Below are 21,563 nucleotides of genomic sequence, written 5' to 3'. Positions count from 1 at the left end.
GATGTCAGTGGTGACAAGTCCGCTGACATCCGACCTGCTCCGATCCGAAAAAGTGTGACGGAGGAAAAACCTACTTTTCCATCTGTCATCGGATCGGGAGACGACGGACACTGCGGTCCGTCATCATCTGATCTCCCATAGGGGAGAGCAGCGCTCTGACAGGTCCATCCCTGAGCAGTGTGCAGAGATGGACATGTCCTCTGCCTGCTCAGCGGAGATCGACGGAGTGAGCGGATGTTCACGGGTGGATCAGCACGGATCCGCACCTTGCGAAAGAGCCCAAAGTATGTTTTTTTTCTAGAGGCTGTTCGAGGTAGGTTAGCAGGTTAAACTGCTTCTCATTAATTAGCGGTTATGATTGAGTGTGATACACCTGTAGCGTTGAATATAAAAGTATGTGGTTAGTAATGGATTGTTGCACGAAGAATGAGGAAGAGCGTGAGATGCTCGCAACTGTATAGTAGCTGCTATTTGTAACTTTTTTATGCCTTGGGAGCAACTGATACAATATATGATTTTTGCATTGGAGAATTTATCCCTAAGTTTTTTCTCATATAATTATTTTTCCATTATTCTCTATGAGCATTCCATCTCCCTGTTAAAGTTTAAAAGCATTCTAGTCTGTCCTTCCTATTAATATGTCCCCAATTTACACAGCGCTTTATAAGTAGGGTTGCCACATTATCTCTTTAATCCATGACACATAATAATTACACAGGTTCTGAGGCTGATTTAATGCAGGTATAGGCACCAAGTGAGTTTAATTACCATCTCAATTAGCCACAGTAATTAATGTGTGTCCTGGATTAAAGGGATGATGTGGCAACCCTACAGTCACATCAGTCCAGCGTAAGTATATTTCAATTAGTGACAAAATATTTAGACATATAAAATGAATCTTGTACAAACCTATTTTTAAATATCAGTGGTGATGTTAAATATTGAGATTAGGTGGGATTCTTATTGTTTTTTTTATGGAATGACAAGGGTGAATGACAGAAGGGGATGCCTATAGAGTATAATGGGAGCAAAAAATACACTCATTTGCAGGCAAATCTGAGAGACATAGCAAATTATCCTTTCCCACAGGTGTTCCTCAAGTAGAGTCGGAGAATGTAAGACTGAGATTAATTGGGATTACAGCTGTTTTCTATGGCATGACAGATACATGAAAGAAACGAATGCCCATAGACTTTAACAGGGAGGTGGAATGCCCATAGAGAATAATGGAAACAAAATATTTAAATTAGGCTGCTTTCACACTGGGGCGGTATTCAGGCGTTACAGCGCTAAAAATAGCGCCTGTGTAACGCCTGAAAAAAAACGGCCCCTTTAACTCCAGTGTGAAAGCCGGAGGGCTTTCACACTGGAGCGATGCGCTGGCAGGACGGTGAAAAAAATCCTGCTTGCCGCATCTTTGCAGCGGTGAAGGAGCGGTGTATTCACCGCTCCTAAACCGCTCCTACCCATTGAAATCAATGGGACACCGCGGCAATACCGCCGGCAAATCGGCGCTTTGCGGGCGGTTTAACCCCTTTTCGCCCGCTAGCGGGGGTTAAAACCACCCCGCTAGCGCCCGCACACCGCCGCTAAAACGACGGTAGAGCGCCGCTAAAAATAGCGGCACTTTACCGCCGACGCCGCTCCCGCTGCAGTGTGAAAGCAGCCTTAGTGACAGAAACTTTCGACTTATCAAATTAATCTTATGGGCATTCACTATTCATGTCATTCCTTTTAAGTATGTGCCCATACATTTACAACGTTATGTAAGTACCTGAAATAAAAAATTAAAATTAAAACAATTATTTTGTGTGTGTATATATGTATGTATACGTGTGTGTGTGTGTGTATATATATATACTCACTTTAAATTTATGAACAATTGTGTATTAAACACAAAAGCAAACTTTTATCATATTGCAGCTTACTAATTCTTAAATATGGTGGCTGCGTTTTGTTTTTTACTTTTTTAGGCTTTTTTTTTTTTTTTTTTGATTTTCATCAGGTGATCCAGCAAGTAGGTGTGTTTTGTGTGTGTGTGTGTGTTTTTTGTGTTTATTTTTTTATAAAGAACAAGCTCTTCAGCAGAATGTATCAGTTAAAGGGATGAGAGCATTTACCACTGGCAGGGGAGCTTACAATTATCAGTTTTTATATGTTTTGTAAAACCTTCATCCCAAAAGAGGAAAACGATGTTTGCTGTAACTGATTATAAAGTGTGATCTGGAGTTTGGCGCGATTTGCTAGTACACCCTCCCCCCAGGCTAACAAGGCTGCTGTTTGCTGTGCCTCCTGTTATCCTTCCTCCACAGTGGGGACACTCTAATATATAGATTTGTTACTGGCCATATCACCAGGTGAAAACTGAGGGGAAAAAGACTAAAAAAGAAAACTGATGCGGCCACCACATCTAATGATTGGTAAGCTGCAATATAATAATTTTTTTGATTTTGGGTTTAATACCGCTTTAAAATGTGTAGTCAAAAATCTATTTTCTAGTATGTTTGGCACCATATCTCATTGTTTAGAATTTTTTTTGTTAAATTCCTGCAAAGTTTCTTACCTGGAGGAACAGACGATTACTCGTACTTACTGTACTTCCCTGACAGAACAGGGATCTGTTTGTTTACATTGACAGATCCCCGTTCTGTCTCTCTGTGGATCGATCGCGGGTGGCCGCCGGCCACGCACATCAGCTCCCCCGTAGTGCAGTGTGCGCCTGCTATAGCTGTGAAATTGAACGATTTACAGCTACGGCGATTTGTAGGAAGGAGCCGACCTGCCACATTATAATGATGGCGTCTGGTCAGCAAATGGTTAAACATGAGTCTAAACATCACAATATGTGTGGACACATTGACTAAAATATAGCTAAGTACAAAGACATGGAAAAAAAAAAGTATATAGTAACTCTAAAATTGGCATTTTTTTCTGCCTGTGTGTACAAGGACTAAGGATGAGCTCAGGCGTGTTGACATATGCCACGTGCAGAGCTGCCAGGAAGTGGGCGCAGAGCGGCGCTAATCACAGTGAGTGAGACATTGCCCGATGTGCGGCTGCAGAGTTTGGGCAATGTCTCACTGACTGTGATTAGCGCAGCGCCGACTTCCTGGCGGGCTCTGCACATGGAGTGTGCGAACACGCTTGAGCTCATCCCTAATAAGGACTAATATCATGTGTGATCTAATGTTGGCAATTATTAATTTTCGAATCAGAGATATGATTGAAAAGACCGTTCAATGCACAATACATCTACCGCACTGGTTCACATTCCAGTACGGGGTCTCGCAACGCATAGAACTTGCAGGCAGTTCACACTGCCCTATGCAAGCTTCTGCGGGGATCAATAGAAACACCCTCAGATCAGTTTGCATGTCGCAGTGAGAACTGTAAATTCGGACAGTAAACACCCATGCGATCCTATTCTGGTGCGGACACAATCTGTATGGCCGAATTCACATCGCACGTAATCCGCACAGTAGTGCGGTGTAAATCACACGCGATGTCTGACATGGCTTTAGTGTGAATCACCACAACTATCAGATCGCATTATCTTCTTTCCTACAGACTAATCAGAATCATTTCAATTTAAAGACACAGGGTATGTGTCTTTTGGGCAATTCATAGATCATCCGATCATATTATGTGATTCTCTGAAGGATGGTTTGATGAGATTGTTGTGTCTATGGCCACCATAAGAGCAGGGCTGTCTGTACTCAGTACATAGCATTATAGGAAGTAGTATAGAGGGATCAGTGGACAGAACTTATCAGAAGCAGAACATGTTGTAGGAGAGATCAGTAGAAATGTCAGAGGGGAGGTGATGAGGGAGAAGCCTGTATACAGAACGCAGATAAGGGGGGTGTGGGTGGGGTAGTGGTGGTGGGAGGAGGGAGAAGGGAGAGCTGTCATTAGAGTCCACTACTGGATGTACATGTCTTAGGACTGACATAAGAAGTGGGCGTGGGGGATCACTAGGGGAGGGGCCAGCCTACTGATTTGTGCCAGAGAAACTATTACCGGACAAGTGTGACAAGTAGTTGTACAAGAGCAAACTGCATATGGCTGACAGCTGAGACCGTTGCTGGAACACCACTGCTATTCTAAGGAAGTAAGTACACACTTTTATCATTGTTGGCTTCAGGGGTCACCATACAGGTTACAATCTCTGTACAATCAACTTTACATTTACCAAAACTATCTAATATAAGAACAAACCTAAAGGATCCAATCAGATTGTATCCAGACAAGTCCTTCCACTACAATCTGATCATACAATCTGCTTTAGATCTACCAAAACCATGTAATATGAGGATCTACCTAAAACTATCTGCTTACTTTGTATCTGATTAGGAAAGTCCTTCCTCTAGATTATTGTCTTGTTGTTAGTCTGGGTTTATCACCACATAGAGTGTGTGTGTGTGTGTGTGTGTGTGTGTGTGTGTGTGTATGTATGTATATATATATAATGGTGGATGTACAATGTATATAAAGCGCTGTGTAATTTTGACAGCGTTATATCAGTACCTGAAATAAATAGAATAAAATATTTGTTGTGTGTAATAATAAAAAAAAATGTGTGTGTGTGTATATATATATATATATATATATATATATATATATATATATATATATATATATATATATATATATTATGTAACGCCCTGCCAGCGCAGCACCCCAGTGTGTAGCACCTGAAAAACGCCTCCAATGTGTGAGGGGTCTAAATATGGTGGCTGCGTTTTTTTTTTTTTTTAGGCTTTCTTTTTTCGATTTTCGTCAGGTGATCCAGCTATGAGGATTTGCGTGTGTTTGTGTGGTTGTTCTTTATTATAAAAAAAAAAAAAAAAAAAAAAAAAGCTCTTCAGCAGAATGTATCAGTTAAAGGTATGCAACAGACCATTTACCACTGGCAGGGGAGCTTACAATGATCAGTTTTTATATATTTTTGTAAAACCTTTATCCCAAAAAAAGAAAACGATGTTTGCTGTAACTGATTATATAATGTGAGCTTGAGTTTGGCGCGATCTTCTAGTACAGATGAGCCTCTCTGCGGCTGCACAGAGAAGCACAGAACCTGGTGGAGGAGTTTTGGATCCCTCCATCCACACTATGAAGCACAGATGAATGTCCCGCTGAGGTTATTGTAGTCTGTCAGCTGCCGACTGATGGAATACAGTGAGTGCTGCCAAACTGTGAATGCGGCTGATGATCAGATTCTGATGTTCAGACTGAAGGATGTCATACGGTTGGGTGCCGACAGGGATTACCGCTGCTCAGATTTCAGCCGGCTCATCAGAAACCAGCAAGCCGTGCACAGTCCTTCAGGCTATATGTCTACACAGGTGTTTTCCAATTGCCAGATAGCTGTTGGGGAGACGCTCACAAGACACACTGACAACACTGCTGCTAATTATGAGGCAGTGGCTCATAATTAGCGACTTTCGTGGGGGGGCAAAAATAGCATGGGCTTTTTATTTTTATTTTTTTACTGTAGCCTATACAATTGCAACACAAGTCATATTGTAATTAAATGTTCTTAAAAATAATCTATTCTTTTCCATCTGCAGCACTGTAATTTTCTTAAAATGCGATATGGCTACCTGGAGGAGTTCTGCACACAGATGTTGTACAGCAACCCACCCAGAAACATAATTTCCTGCTTGTGTGATTGGCTCACCGATTTTCCCAGATGTCTGCTAAGATGCAAGACTGATTTCAGGCATCCACTGCAACAAAAATTTCATTTTTGGCGAGATACTCCCAATAGGAACACATCTAAAGTACGGGCGACTCCCCCTGCTCCCCTTTCAATCGCTGCCTCCCCTATCCATGCGTCCGGCCCCTTTCAGGACTCTGACACATGGATTCCAATGCGGAGGGGCTGTTTTTTTATTTGAAGAACCAATTGGAGCTCAAATGGGCTTCAATATAGGGTAGGCTCGGGTCGCACAGAGTGCGCTCCGGGCCCACCCAGGTGTGTTACAACAGCAAATCAATATTTGCTGTTGTAACACTAATCCTCCTCCTCCTGGCCAATCGGGAAGCGGGTTAAAACACCGGTCACCCAAATAGCTGAAAAGACAGGCAATCCTATTGGATGCCCTGGAGGAGAGGGAGGAGCTGTCGTGATGCAGAGAGGACACAGGAGCCGCTACACGTTGCCCATAGGAGCCCACCCGTCTGCAACCGATTGTTTGCCGCTCCCACCCCCCCCAAAAAAAAAAAAAAAAAACACCAGCCGCCACTGGTCTAAAGGGATGCAGACTCTGCCAATTTCCTCATTAGAGCTCTTCAGGTGCACAGCTGACTGATAATTATGAAACTGCTCCCATTAGTGCCCATTCACACTACCGCGACTTGTCAGGCGACTTAGCCGCCTGACAAGTCGCGCTCCGTTCTGTACTATGGAACCGTTCTAATAGGAGCGACTCAAGTCGCTCCGACTTAGAAAAAGGTTCCTGTACTATTTTTGGGGCGACTTCAGGCGACTTGCATTGACTTCTATACAGAAGTCATTTTGCAAGTCGGCGCTGAAGTCGTGTGCAGGTCGCGTCTGTGAGTCGCGCTGCAAGTCGCGTCGCCCCTGTGTGAACGGGCACTCAGACCAGGGGTCTCAAACAGGTGGCCCTCCAGCTGTTGCTAAACTACAAGTCCCATGAGGCATTGCAAAGCTGGCAGTTACAAACATGACTCCCATAGGCAGAAGCATGATGGGAATTGTAGTTTCGCAACAGCTGGAGGGCCGGCAGTTTGAGACCCCTGCATTAGACCCACTCATTGCAGAGGCACAGAGGAACAAACAGTGATTTCTTCAGAATAACAAAAGGTAGGAATCTGCAACAAAGTTTGTTATAATCCTTGCAATGCACATAGATCACACAGAGGGGAATGTATCCCCCCCCCCCCCCCCCCCCAGCAAAAGTGGAGTTTTGCTTACATTATACAATTTTCTTGTACAATTTCCTTTAGATTTACATTAAACTATATAGTGCAAGGGCCTGCCTGATAGCATACAAATTGAAAGTGTTTAGTTCTGACCTCATATTATATGTTTTTGGTAAATCTAAAGGAAAATGGTATAAACAGCTGTAGTTTTGTCCAACACAAGCACTGTTACTGGCGATATGTACAGTAAGATGCCAAATGTACTGAAAAGTAGGCTCCGTTCATGTATATGTGAATTGGATGCATTTTACACAGCATCCGATTCGCATGCAATGTGAACCAAACTGGCTTCTTATGGAGCCGGTTCACATATCTGCAGTGCAAATTTTAAAAAGAGCCCTGTGCATTTTCTGAGCACTGCAGTGCGATTCAGATGCAAATTCTAGGCTTATTGCCTTCTATGGGAACGCATCTGAAATGCACGTCATCAGTTTTAAACACAAATTGAGAAAAAACAAAAAAAACTGTGTGTGCCCCCCCCCCTCCAATCCTTACCAGGCACTTCAAGTATGGTATGTGTATATACATTCCTGTTCAAATATCGTGTGATTTTTTTTTTTTTTTTTTTTGGAGTACTTTTTTTTTTTTTTGTCTGGACTGGAATCGGATCACATGGGTGTTCACACAGGACAGGAGAAAAAAGAGATGACCAGGCCATACCTATCTGGGCCCTGTATTGCTGGGATCAATTGCAGCTCTGCAGTATGTCTCAGTGCAGTAAGTCCAGCTGCACCTACTGTATGTGAAGGTATAGTTCCCTTTCTTCTCTGACAGAAGGGACACGATGGAAAAACTTTGTCCATGATAACAAACACTTCTAACTTCTCATTCAGACATGTGACAGTCCATGCCTCCCCTCTGAAAAGCTATCCGCGGTTCACTTTTCAGAGCGTGGTTGACTGTCAGCTGTCACCTTCTCAATGTCTGTTTTAGCCCTGAAAAGGGTAAACCCTAGGGTTGTTTTTTTTGTTTATTTGTTTTTTTTAAATGCCACATTCCAACCATGAAGTGAGCATTTGCAGCATACTCCCATAGACCACAAAGGGCAGGTTTGACAGGTGGTGCGGCCTTTCCAGTTCTGCAGGCTAAGTTAAATCCTGTCATGGAATGTATATTGTTTATGTGGAATGTATATGCTCTTTCTGGCTCTAATGTTAGATTTAAGGTGGGTGCCTGGGGATTAAAAAACTATGACTCAGCCACCTGTGTTTTTATTTTTATTTTTTTTATGCCCACCACCCATGTGAAAGAACCTAAAGGCCTGGTTTATACTAGTGCGATTTCAGATGCAACTTGGGTCCCATAGATCACATTTTGGTGTCTGTTCACATCAATGCAGCACAGCGTGAAGCGATTTGGAAAAATGCTTATTATAGGACAAAACCAAAAATGCAGAGCCATCAAAATCTTTTTAAAAAACGCTTAAAATGTATCAAAATGCAACCAAGTCGCACTGATAATTGGACCAAATTGCAGCCACAGTGGTGTGAACCTAGCCTTACTCATTCAGTTTATTACACTATTTCTCAAACTTTTCTTCTAGTTTTATGAAATGAACTGTTGTTAATGGTGTGGTAAACTTCTCTGTAAAACAAAAAGAACCTAAAAACACATGGGTGTGATACTGCAGTTGTAAGGCCGGCCATAGACTGCTCAAATCTCAGCCAGTTCAGCAGGATTCTGTATGGGCAAGTTGATTGATCGATTAACTTGGGTATAAGCAGCCTGCCAGATGAAACAAGCAATTATCACTAGCAAAAATCACTTGGCGGGGATGGCTTCTTCCACACCCCCCACGCCCGCTGGAAGAATATAATGGCCCAGCGGGAGGGATTCCCCTGTCAACACTGTCTGTGTTGATGGGGGGGGAAATCGAGCAATTTTTTTTTGTTCTTGCAACCTGTTCTTACAGAAAATAAATTTGCCCTTTTGTATGGCCTTTCTTAGATACAGAACCAAGCGATCACATGACCACTTATCGCCCAGTTTTCAATCTGTTCAGAGTGGAGAGCGCAAGCGCTGGGCAGGGGGTGAACACAGCTGACTCCAACTCTCGGCCACTCAGTCAATCTGGTAGCTGGGTGCATCCCGACATATCAGGGTCTTTCCTAAGCCTGGAGGAGCTGACAGCGGGCTATAGATCACTGTCGGATGATTCTGGGTCACAGGAGAGCAAAGGTAAGTGCACTCCTGTTAACCACGAGACGCGTGGGCAAAAAATCTTTGGCTATACTTTAGCTAAAAAAAAATGCAATGCTAAACACATCATTTGACCTCCATGCCACAGGTAATTCATAAATACTTCTATACGTTGCACAGATGGTATTTGTCTCCCCAACCACTCCCTTTCATTACAAGGCCATTTTTCAGTACTATGATAAGTAAGTTATACATATTATTAAAGTCAGAGAGATCAAACATAAAAAAAGAAGTGACAAAGAAATAAAAAGAAAAATATGTTGATCATAATAAAGGCATAACTACTGAAAAGGCTATAGCCAATGACATTTGAGTGTTATCTGGGTGTACACTGGGGACATAGACCTAGGAGGTGTTAAGCAGTGGGCTGCTATGTATAACTAGGTCAACAAGGAAATGGGGTGACATAGAACTGCATGCGGGGCACTGGAGGGATTCAGGGAGGAGAACCGTACTCGGAATGATCCCATCCATCCCAGATCTTTACAAACCTGTCAACAGCATCCTCTACCATAGCTGTCATATAATCCGTTCTAAGTTTGTTAGTAATAGCTTGTAGAAACTGAGCTTGGTTTGGGGGGAGGCAACAAAATGGAATGACTATTTGCAGCTAGTAAAATATAGGAAGCCAATCTATTCAAGGTCTTTCCCAGACCCGGAAATGGGAGGCCCAGGAGGAGATGTAACGGATCCAGCGAAATGGGGGACTCAAAACTTTGCTGGAGCAGAGACATCACCATAGACCAGAAAGGAACAATCAAACAAAACACTGCCAGAAGTAATAGTAGTGAGTTCCTCTTGTTTTACCATATCCCCAACATAGGGGGGAGAGGGAGGGATCAAAATGATGTAATATCTTGTGGTCCTATACCAAAAAAATAACACTTTAAATGCTGTCTCTCTCTGAACCACACATCTGGATATTTTGGAATTCAAGGTCCATATTTTGGCCCACTGTTGGAGGGAGATTTGTTGTATAATTTGAGTCCATTTGCACATGTAGGAGTGGGAGTCTACATATCCTGCCATATCCTCAGTGAAAACATGGGGTCCAAACAGAGGCTATGGAGTTTGGGGTCTGAAAATAATGCAGGCAACCATACAAGAGAGCAGAGATGAGCCGGAAACAGAGAACATATCTCTATCTCAGTTCACCTATTCGGTGCCCTTAAACTAGACCAGGCCACCACTGTACGAAGGTGGGAGGCCAACTAATATTTGTAAACTTTCTGGGCTCCTAGTCCTCCACAGCTTCTGGGGAGAAATATCATGAGCTTGATATGTGCCCTGTCCTTCCAAATAGAGTTATGAAACCATCATTTAATCAGTTTTAATTGGGCCATAGGAATAGGGATATGCAGAAAATACAGTAGATTTGGCATAACTGACATTTTCAACACATTAATCTTAACTATCCCAGATATTGGGAGGGAAGTCCATCAAGACAGCATGGGCTTGATGTCCTTGAACAGGGGGATTGAATTGGCTGAATAGAGGGAAATAACACAATGGTGTTATTTGCACACCCAGGTACTTGAGAGATGAGGTGCACCAGCTTTGGAGCAATAGAAGATCTGCAGGTTGTATATGTAGCGGTAGGGTTTCTGTTTTAGTTGCATTCATTTTGTATCCAGATAGAGAGCTAAACTGGGATAGAACATGCAGGGACAGGAGGGATATATGTAGGTTGGTAAGAGTCAGAAGTACATCATCCGCAAATAGAGATAATTTATATTCCCTGTGACGCATGGGGACCCCTCGGATGTTAGGACGGGATCTTATAGCCTCTGCTAGGGGTTCTAGGCATAGGATGAAAAGTGGGGAGAGAGGGGAGCCCTGTCTTTCACCATTAAACATTGGAAAGGATCCGGATGTGAAAGAAGCCATTTGGACCTGGGATGAGGGGTTGGAGTAAAGAGTTTTGCTGAAGAGTTTTATGAAGAGACCGTGGAAACAAAATTTAGTAAGGGTGGCAAACATGTAGGGCCAATTTAAAGCAGAGCTCCACCCTAAAGTGGAACTTCCACTCATCGGAACCCTCCCCCCCCTCCTGTGCCACAATTGGCACCTTTCTTACCTTTTCCTATTAGCCCAGTCTCCTGTCAGTGTATGGAGCCCTCCCCCTGCTCTGTCAGCCCCACATTCCCAGCAAAGAGCTGTTGGCATACAGCTCTGTACATGTGCAAACTGGGGATAAAGGCCGGGGAAACATTTCTGCAAGCTGCAAATACCATAGACATTGTTGGGAATCAGACTGACCCCCCCCCCCCCCCCCCATGTGTGTCCGAGAGACCCCCCCCCATGTGTGTCCGAGAGACCCCCCCCCATGTGTGTCCGAGAGACCCCCCCCCATGTGTGTCAGAGACTTAATTGTTCATGACACCCTCACGAATCTGCTGACGTGTGCCTTGGCACCATGTGATTTTAAAAAAGGGTTTGGGACTTTCTTCCGCATTTGTGTCACGTAGAGCAGCCGATTTAAGATGAATGGGCTGCCCAACATGTGACCTACAGCTTTATCGCATGATCTGCTGATCTCTGCACCCCAAACCTCCCCCATCCTCTGCACTCCAATCTCGCTCCCTTTTAACTCTACCAGCCTCCTCTGCTCATCTTTTCGCCCACCTTCCTTACCTGCATACATACCCTCCTTGCCTACTTGTGCACCCAAAAATTCCTACTCTGCACACCCCACACTACCCCCCCCCCCCCCCCCCACACACACACACACACTAATTTTGCTTACCTTTTGCAGAACAGGGTGATGGTGGGCTTAATGACCACAGTTGTAGTCGGCACTTTCAAGAATGCCCTTTTATCTCCCCAGTGGGCAGCATTCAGTATAGGTGGATATGACCTCAGGGGGGCATGACATACATATTAATACCGCCTCCATTTACACATGAATGCTGCTTGTTCGCCACAATTTACATATGAATGCAGTAACATTATATATCAATACCGGCATTTACATGTAAACACAGGGTGTGCGGGTGAGTCATCTGTATACAATAGGACAGAGCTGGGCAGCATTAGTAACAGGACTTCACACTGAGATATCAGGACAAAGCATGGGACTAAGACCTCAAGGGAAGAGGAAATAACTGGGATAGTTGGCAAGTATGAGGGAACTGCTTTGGGCCCCACAATGAGAGGGCCCATGGCAGCTGCCCCTTTTGCCCTGCCTTAAAGTTGGCCCTGACCAGGAGGAGAGCAGAGCAGGGAAAATTCAGCGGCTAGCAGTTTGGTTAGTAAAGAGGATTTCAAAAGGATTGCATCCTTCTTTCTTTGTGAGCTTACAGAGATACACTGCCCCCTGAAGAGCACCTTGTGAGCCACCCATAAGGTGGGTGAACTGGATACGCAACCCGTATTTAGCTGGAAGTATTCAGTTAGCACTTGGGAGAGTTTATCTTTTTGGTTTCAAGATGTTTTAGCAAAGATTCATTGAGTCTCTAATGGCACTTCCTGGGAAATGCAGGTGAGAGGCAAAGATCCAGGGTCAGGGGCGCGTGATCCGAACAGGTGATGGGGTAGGATGACACTGTATGAGGTAAAGGGGGGGGGGGGCTGTCATAAGGAAATAGTCCAATCTAAAGAACTCCTCTGAACTTTGTAGAAGTTGACAAGTAGAAAAAAACAAAAAACAATTCAAAGCACCTCCATGGGTGAAGAAAATAGAAGGCGAAACAGTGCCTTGAAGGGGTCGCCAAGGAGTTGGGTTCCCACGTGGGAAGAAAGAAGGGCAAAAAGGATGACTCCCAGTAGGTCAAGTGGGTAGTCTGGTACATTGAGAGTGCTTGGGTGTGGAGTAGGCCCTCTATTCCCCCTTCCTCTCACTGGTGTCCAAATCTTAGAAGGACCCAGCGAAGGGTGTGGGGTGGCAGGTGTGAACTGACCTTCTTCTGCAGGCAATGGTGGGAGGCCTAGGTGCTTGAGAAAGGCATCTCTTGCTTGCAGGTCTCGAAGGACGTGTTGGACACTATCCTTGACATTGAGGCAAAAGGGGAAGCCCTGATAATGGGGTACCTTGTGTCGTTGAAGGTGAGAGGTGATGGGCAGTATTGAGCAGCGTTTGAATAGTTGAATTTTGTCTCCCTTGTATTCAATATTGGATTGGTTGCAAGTGGCCAAAGTGAGCACCTCTTTGCTTTCATAGTAGTGTGGAGCCTTGCCACTATGTCACGCGGTCTGGCCCCCGCAGAGGGTTTGGGGGCTAAGGACCTATGGGCCCTGTCAAGGTGTCAGTCTATGTCCACAATGTCAGGTTCCAGGGTGTTGAATAGGCCCAACAGGTAGGGTCTGATATTATTGTCAGCCACTTGTTTTGGGACGCCACGGATTCTGAGGTTTTGGCGCCGTTCCCTGTTCTCCAGGTCCTATTGCTGGAGCTGGGATACAGAACTTTTAAAGAAGGCATTCTCCTCTTCTAAAGCCTGACCATAGTGCAAAGATTCATCAAACTTAAAGTGGAGGGCCACCCTGAAAAAAAAAAAATACATAAAAAATTTGAAAAAAATCAGATTTTTTTTTTAACTTACCAGAAATGCCTGTTGCTAGGCACATCATCCTAATCTGCCTCCTCCTCCTCCGTGGAGATCTTCTGTCTTCTCTCCTCTGTGCGGCGTCTTCTGGGTAATGGGTTGCGCTGTGCTCTGGGAACTGTGTGTCCCAGAACACAGCGCGCCCCATTCAAAAAGCGCTGCGCGACTCACGCATGCGCAGTAGGAAACGGCCAGTGAAGCCGCAAGGCTCCACTGCCTGTTTCCCTTAGCCAAAATGGCGGCGCCGGGACCCGAGACTGAGGGACGGGTCAGCCTCGGGCGGCTGACATCGCGGGCACCCTGGACAGGTAAGTGTGCTTATTAAAAGTCAGCAGCTAGTATTTGCAGCTGCTGACTTTTAATTTAATTTTATTTTTAAAACCGCCCCCCCCCCCCCCCCCGAGTTCTCTGGAGATCTTCCCCATCTCCTGGGCAATGCCCCTAGTGAGCTGTTGGGCCAGAGCCTGGAGTTTAAGATCCAGCATCTCAGGCGTTAATACAGGCTGAGGAGAAGGGGGATATGTGGGGGAGAGCCTGCTGTGAGCTATCCTCCGCCATCAGGGTACTGATGTAATCCTCCGGGTCTCCCCATGAAATTGAGACTGGGGATTGGGGCCTAGTGTTTGTGTGGCTCGGTAGTAGGATCGCTGGTCCTCAATTTTTCCCATGTAGTGTTAGGTCTGAGGGGTCACGGTAGCTAACTCCCGTTGCAATCGGTTGCTGTTGAAGCTGTGCAGGAGTTGTGGAACACTGAGCAGGACCGGAGCTCACGGATCACGTGTTCGCCATCTTGAAGAGCCGCGTATGCCAACCGTATTGTGATATTTTGACTGGCAAATATTCAGTCGATGCAAGATTTTGAGGGAAAAAAACTGATGAAATATACGGTTTGCCCAAAAAGTTGTTAGGACATCATATACAAAAATCAGAATGCAAGTTAGGACTATGTAGTGCATATGAACAAATGCAGCTTTCAGATCAGAGTTCCCTTTTTACATTCTTTGTCCAGGAGGGGCAGAGCCTGGATATCAGAGTTAACCCATGCTTACCAAAACAGCACCACTTCTGCTGGGCAAAAACAGTGCAGTTCACAGTAGAAAATACACTTAACCCAAAAATGAGCATAACCAACACAATTAAACCTTAGTAAGCACCTACTTGCACATCTGCCTTATAAAACAATATAAAATTCACTTGGGTGTGTTGCATGATCAAGTAATTGTCAGTCAAAGTATCATAGTGCTGAAAACTGATAAATGGCGGGGCTCTGGAATTTCTTTGTATCCTCATCATAATAATGGTATGATGTGGGCAGCACCTCACTGGTATTGACGCCTACTCTCCTCCTGATGGAGGTTTTAGAACAGGGGTGCCCAACCTTTTGAGGAGCGAGGGCCACTTTATTGACTTGGTAACCGGCTGCAAGCCACAATGAGTGTAAAGGGGGGGATGGCAGGTCTGTGTCCACTCTGCATATGTAGAGCAGACACGGATGCAACCCGCTCAACCCTAAGAGCCCTCTGATCCGCCCAGACAGAGGGGGACAGATCCCCTTCTGTGTTTTTTTTTTTTTTTTTTTTTTTTTTTTTTTTAAGGAGATCAGATTGCAGATAGGCAGGTGTAAACAGACACAAGTTCTTTACATCTGTTGCTCTATAGAGGTGAATGGAGAGTCCGTTTGAGTCCACCAGAAAAACAGACAGATGGACCTGATCGGACCGATCATGTGAAAGGGGCCTAAGGCTGCTTTCACACTCATGCACAGCGGTTTTCCTGCTCCTCAACTGACCTCAATCTTCACTTCTTCCTCAGGATTCCTGCAGCTGGCTGGTACTGCTGGTGGATACTGGTAAAAAATTCCCTGGTCATGAAGGGGGTAAATTGTTCTGAAGGTCAAGTGGTTCAAGTAGTGCAGGGAGAAATATTTAGCCCAGGATCACACTGTTGCGGGATAGAGATCATGCGAATTCAGCTGAGTGTATGATGGTTACAGTTTATTGCAGTCAGATAAGAAGATGACTAATTCTGCTGCACCTTGCACAGTTCTTTTGTCCAAAGGCAGTTAACGTGTCAGTGACTGTTTACTTAGTACACAGATAAACAACTGTAATACTAACATGTGTTTTAAATTACATTGGTTTATGACTTATTACATTAGCGTAAAACATGGTATGCCTGTAAAAATGGAATTCTCAGACGTTGCCATGTCAGTGCAAGAATGTTTAGAACTAGCTGAGTGCATTAGGTGCACACCACACCTTATGTCCTGAGGGATTGCATTCTAGGTAATTGTATAGCAATTTATTCAGTGCTTTACATACCTGACATTCACAGTGTCTGCCTTCAAGGAGTGTACAATCTAAGGGCTTTCACACAGGACGGATCCGTGATGATCTGCAAAGTTCGTCATCACCCGATCCGATGATGGATGGAAAAGTAGGTTTTTCCTCCGTCACACTTTTCGGATCGGAGCGGGTCGGATGTCAGCTGACATGTCTCCGCTGACATCCAACGCTCCATAGAGGTCTATGGAGCATCCGTTCAGGTCCGCCTAAAAAATTGACAGGTGGACCTGAACGGATCGGTCATGTGAAAGAGGCCTAAGGCTTCTCTCTCACGTGTGTCTATAGGGCCAATTTAGTCAGGAGCCAGTTAACCCACCAGCATGTCTCCATGCCAATTTCAAACCGAGGACCCCGGTGCTGCAAAGCAAATGTTGTAACCACTGTGTTGCTCAATAGCTGTTAATGGGTTGTAAAATAAGAGCATTATAGTACTGACAAGAGGTAGTCAGAGAAATATATGGACATTCAGCTCCAAATCTAGACAGAATTTCTACAATATTTAAAAATATCCCAATTGAGTGGATGATGGGTCCTCCTTTTAAAGGCTAATTCCAGTCTAAAATGAAATTGTTCCTATTCGTAGTATGTTTAAATATCTTTATATTTTAATATTTATTAATTTTCTGGCTAGCTGATTAGCTTAGAAAGTCTTATGCCCTGTACACACGGTCCAACTTTCCGACAGAAAATGTGCGATCAGATTGTGTTGTCGGAAAATCCGATCGTGTATGGGCTCCATCGGAATCTTTCCATTGGAATTTCTGACACACAAAGTTTGAGAGCTGGATCGAAAATTTTCCGACAACAAAATACGATAGTTTAAATTCCGATCGTGTGTAGACAATTCGGGCGGACAAAGTGCCACGCATGCTCAGAATAAATTACGAGACGAAAGCTATTGGCTACAGGCCTGTTTATAGTCCCGTCGTAGGTGGTTCTGGCCAGCTCAGTAGATTGCTGGATTGCCAGAAGGCCTGGATTCTTTCCTAAGTGTACATAATATAACTGGGTACTAACATTTATAGGTAAAGTTGATCAGGGGTAGGGATGAGCTTCGTGTTTGAGTCGAACATACGTTCGACTCGAACATCGGCTGTTCGCCCGTTCGGCGAATTCCGAACGTTATGGGCCGTTCGCGCCAAATTCGTGTGGCGCTCACGGCCCACAATGCACTGCGTCACAGCGAGGAGAGCCATGATTGGCCACAGGCAGGATGCCTGTGGCCAATCATAGCTCAGGCTGTGTAGTACACGCCCCACACTATATAAGGCCGCCAGCGCGGCGGCCTTGTATAGTGTGTTGGCGTCTGAAGCAGTTAGTGAGTGTTCTGTGTACCTTCAACACAGTACACACCGATCGTTATCGGCCGATTTTCGATCTTGCTCTTCTGTAGTGGTTGTTGTCTGCGTGCCCTGACCGCAGTATACACCGCTATATTCACCTCACCTATATAGCTAGTGATCTATCTTTTATAATAGAGCTTGCAGTCAGTAGTGTTAGGAGCTTGTGCGTGCTGTCTGCGTGCTCTGTACCCAGTATACACCGCTATATCCACCTACATAGCTCTTCTCTATTTGAGCCCACTTGCCATCTGCAGGAGTTATTGGAAGTTGTGTGTGCCTCCAGCACAGCACAGTATACATCTGTATATACCCCTTTATCTCTGGTGTTCTATAATAAAGGCATCTGCAGGAGTTAGTGGGTTTTTTGTGCCTCCAGCACAATATACACTTGTATCTACCCTTTATTGCTGTTCTCTAATAGAGCCATCTGCAGGGCTTAGTGGGTGTTGTGTGACTCAATTACAGTATACCCCTTTATCTCTGGTGTTCTATAATAAAGGCATCTGCAGGAGTTAGTGGGTGTTGTGTGACTCCAGCACAATATACACCTGTATCTACCGTTTATTGCTGTTCTCTAATAGAGCCATCTGCAGGGCTTAGTGGGTGTTGTGTGCCTCCAGCACAATATACACTACTCAACTGCTGTTTTACCCAACTCCCTTCAGGCCAGAGGCGGCTCTCTAATTAGGCAAATTAGGCAATTGCCTAAGGCCCCGCAGTCTCAGGGGCCTCGCAATTTTTCCATATTACGCGATACAGCAACTGAATGTCTGCAGGGAGGAGAGGAGGAGAAGTGATCATTCAGCGGCTGTATGGAGGAATATGGAAAAATCAATTTCACTATCTATGTGCAGTCTCCCCACCGCTCCTCCTATCTAACTTTTTCTGCATCCCCCGTACTCTTCGGCCCCTCCTTGTGCTCCCTGGCTCTCCCCCTCTATGCGCTCTCTGGCTCCGCCCCTCCGTGTGCTCACTGGCTCCACCCCTCCTGCTCTCCAGCCCCTCCTTGTGCTCCCTGGCTCCGCCCCTCCTAGTACTCCCTTTCTCCGAGCCTCCTTCTCTTCAGCCCCTCTTTTTTTCTCCCTGGCTCCGCCCTCCTGCTCTCCAGCCCATTCTTGTCCTCCCTGGCTCCACCCCCATTTCGCCAGCACCCCCTGCTCTCCACTTCTTTCTGCGCTCTCTGGCCCCCAGCACTCTCCACCCTACACCCCCAGCGCTCTCTGGCCCCCAGCACTCTCCAACCTACACCCCCAGCGCTCTCTGGCCCCCAGCACTCTCCAACCTACACCCCCAGCGCTCTCTGGCCCCCAGCACTCTCCAACCTACACCCCCAGCGCTCTCTGGCCCCCAGCACTCTCCAACCTACACCCCCAGCGCTCTCTGGCCCCCAGCACTCTCCAACCTACACCCCCAGCGCTCTCTGGCCCCCAGCACTCTCCAACCTACACCCCCAGCGCTCTCTGGCCCCCAGCACTCTCCAACCTACACCCCCAGCGCTCTCTGGCCCCCAGCACTCTCCAACCTACACCCCCAGCGCTCTCTGGCCCCCAGCACTCTCCAACCTACACCCCCAGCGCTCTCTGGCCCCCAGCACTCTCCACCCTACACCCTCTAGCTCTCTCTTGCCCCCAGCACCCTCCACCCCCAGCACTCTCCAGCTCCTCCCTGCTCTTTGCCATCCCAAGGGCTGCAGACAGGGACAGATCTCTCTTGCCCTCTCTCTCTCTCTCTCTCTCTCTCTCTCTCTCTCTCTCTCTCTCTCTCTCTCTCTCTCTCTCTCTCTCTCTCTCTCTCTCTCTCTCTCTCTCTCTCTCTCTCTCTCTCTCTCTCTCTCTCTCTCTCTCTCTCTCTCTCTCTCTCTCTCTCTCTCTCTCTCTCTCTCTCTCTCTCTCTCTCTCTCTCTCTCTCTCTCTCTCTCTCTCTCTCTCTCTCTCTCTCTCTCTCTCTCTCTCTCTCTCTCTCTCTCTCTCCCTTCCTTCCCTCTCTTGCCCCTCCCTCCCTCTCTCTCTCTCTCGTTCCTTCCTTCCCTCCCTCTCTCTTCCTTCCTTCCTTCCTTCCTTCCTTCCTCTCTCCCCTCTCTCCCTCTCTCTCCCTTCCTTCCCTCTCTCCCTTCCTTCCCTCTCTCCTCTCCTCTCTCTCCCTTCCTTCCCTCTCTCCTCTCCTCTCTCTCCCTTCCTTCCCTCTCTCCTCTCCTCTCTCTCCCTTCCTTCCCTCTCTCCTCTCCTCTCTCTCCCTTCCTTCCCTCTCTCCTCTCCTCTCTCTCCCTTCCTTCCCTCTCTCCTCTCCTCTCTCCCCTTCCTTCCCTCTCTCCTCTCCTCTCTCTCCCTTCCTTCCCTCTCTCCTCTCCTCTCTCTCCCTTCCTTCCCTCTCTCCTCTCCTCTCTCTCCCTTCCTTCCCTCTCTCCTCTCCTCTCTCCCCTTCCTTCCCTCTCTCCTCTCCTCTCTCTCCTTCCTTCCTCTCTCCTCTCCTCTCTCTCCCTTCCTTCCCTCTCTCCCTCTCGCTCCGCCCTTTCTTTCTTCTCTCCTCTCGCTCCGCCCTTTTCTTCCTTCTCTCCTCTCTCTCCGCCCTTTCTTCCTTCTCTCCTCTCTCTCCGCCCTTTCTTCCTTCTCTCCTCTCTCTCCGCCCTTTCTTCCTTCTCTCCTCTCTCTCCGCCCTTTCTTCCTTCTCTCCTCTCTCTCCGCCCTTTCTTCCTTCTCTCCTCTCTCCGCCCTTTCTTCCTTCTCTCCTCCCTTCCCTCCTCTCTCTCTCTCTCTCTCTCTCTCTCTCTCTCTCTCTCTCTTCTCCCTAGAGGAAGGCAGTAGCGTGAGCGCAGAGAGAGGGGATGCTCAAGAAGGACAGCAATCTGGCAGTCATGTTCCACAAGCTGCAGCATACTGCCAGGTTTGCTACAGCGATGATGAGGGAGGGGATGATGAGGGCACTGACTCCACGTGGGTGCCTGGTAGGAGGAGGAGGCACATGTCCAACGAGGCAGGATGCCCTCCGGGGGCCAGCTTAGGGGCAGCACACCGACTGAATCACACCGCAGAGCTCCGCCTGTGCAGGGCGCTGCCTCTGCACGTTATTCTAAAAGTTCTTTGGTGTGGGCCTTTTTTGAGACGAGTGCATCAGATCGCACCGCTGCTATTTGCAACATATGTCTCAAGCGTATCTCGCGTGGCCAAAACATCAGCTGCTTGGGCACCACATGCTTGACCAGACATATGTTGACCTGCCATGCAGCTCCTTGGCAAGCGTACCTCAAAGACCCACACCAAAGAACAAAGTGGACCTCTCCTTGCTCCTCATCAGCTGCCATCTCCAACCCCACTAGACCTTCAGTCCTCTCTGAAACCTGCTCTGAGAGGAATGAAGGTGTAGAATTAGGTGTGTCACAGCCAAGTGCTTCTGGGCACTCTGCTAGCAGTACACCCACATCCGATTATAGCAGGCAAATGTCCCTGCCCCAGCTGCTGGACCGGCGAAAGAAGTTCACTCCCAGCCATCCACATGCCCAGCGGTTGAATGCTAGCTTGGCTAAATTGCTAGCACTTCAACTGCTGCCTTTTCAGTTGGTAGACTCTGCCCCCTTCCGTGAGTTTGTACAATGTGCGGTTCCTCAGTGGCAGGTCCCCAAACGCCACTTTTTCTCACGGAAGGCGATTCCGGCTCTCTACCGGCATGTGGAAGGCAATGTCCTTGCCTCGCTGGACAGGGTGGTCAGCGGTAAGGTGCATATTACCGCTGACTCATGGTCCAGCAGGCATGGACAGGGACGTTACCTGTCTTTCACGGCCCATTGGGTCACTCTTCTGGCAGCTGGGAAGGATGCAGGACAAGGTGCAGTAGTTTTGGAGGTTGTTTCGCCACCACACCTCCAAAATGCTACTATTGGTTGTGACACACCTCTCTCCTCCACCCCCTCCTCTTCTTCTTCCTCCAGTGCTCTGTCCTCAGAACCAGCGGTGCTCCGTAGGCGTTCCAGGGGCTACGCAAGTACGCAGGCAAAACTATGCCATGCCGTGCTTGCGCTGGTTTGTTTGGGGGACAGGAGCCACACTGGGGCGGATGTTTTGTCAGCTCTGCAGGGGCAGGCCGAGAGGTGGTTGACGCCAGGCCAGCTTAAGCCAGGAATGGTGGTTTGTGACAATGGCACCAACCTCCTCTCCACCCTCCGACAGGGACAACTGACCCATGTGCCCTGT

At 46.7% G+C, this 21,563-nt stretch overlaps 1 protein-coding gene across 3 annotated transcripts in view; it reads left to right on the top strand.

The window, feature by feature from the left end:
- The first annotated feature begins 3,965 nt into the window (after window positions 1-3,965).
- Window positions 3,966-21,563, top strand: part of LOC143974317 (N-acetyllactosaminide beta-1,3-N-acetylglucosaminyltransferase 3-like) — a 56,031-nt gene continuing 38,433 nt past the window's right edge. The window contains exons 1-2 of one of the 3 annotated variants that reach the window (XM_077475554.1): window positions 3,999-4,111; window positions 8,896-9,126. The gene's annotated coding sequence lies outside the window, so the exon portion shown is untranslated. Of the gene's footprint in view, window positions 4,112-8,895; window positions 9,127-21,563 lie in introns of all 3 variants that reach the window. The other 2 variants (XM_077475553.1, XM_077475555.1) reach the window with 2 other exon arrangements.

Source organism: Lithobates pipiens, unplaced genomic scaffold (genome assembly GCF_037356315.1).
Source record: "Lithobates pipiens isolate NorthernLeopardFrog02 unplaced genomic scaffold, aLitPip1_a1.2 Scaffold_13, whole genome shotgun sequence".
Lineage (NCBI taxonomy): Eukaryota > Metazoa > Chordata > Amphibia > Anura > Ranidae > Lithobates > Lithobates pipiens.
This window is presented reverse-complemented; position numbering and strand designations above follow the sequence as displayed.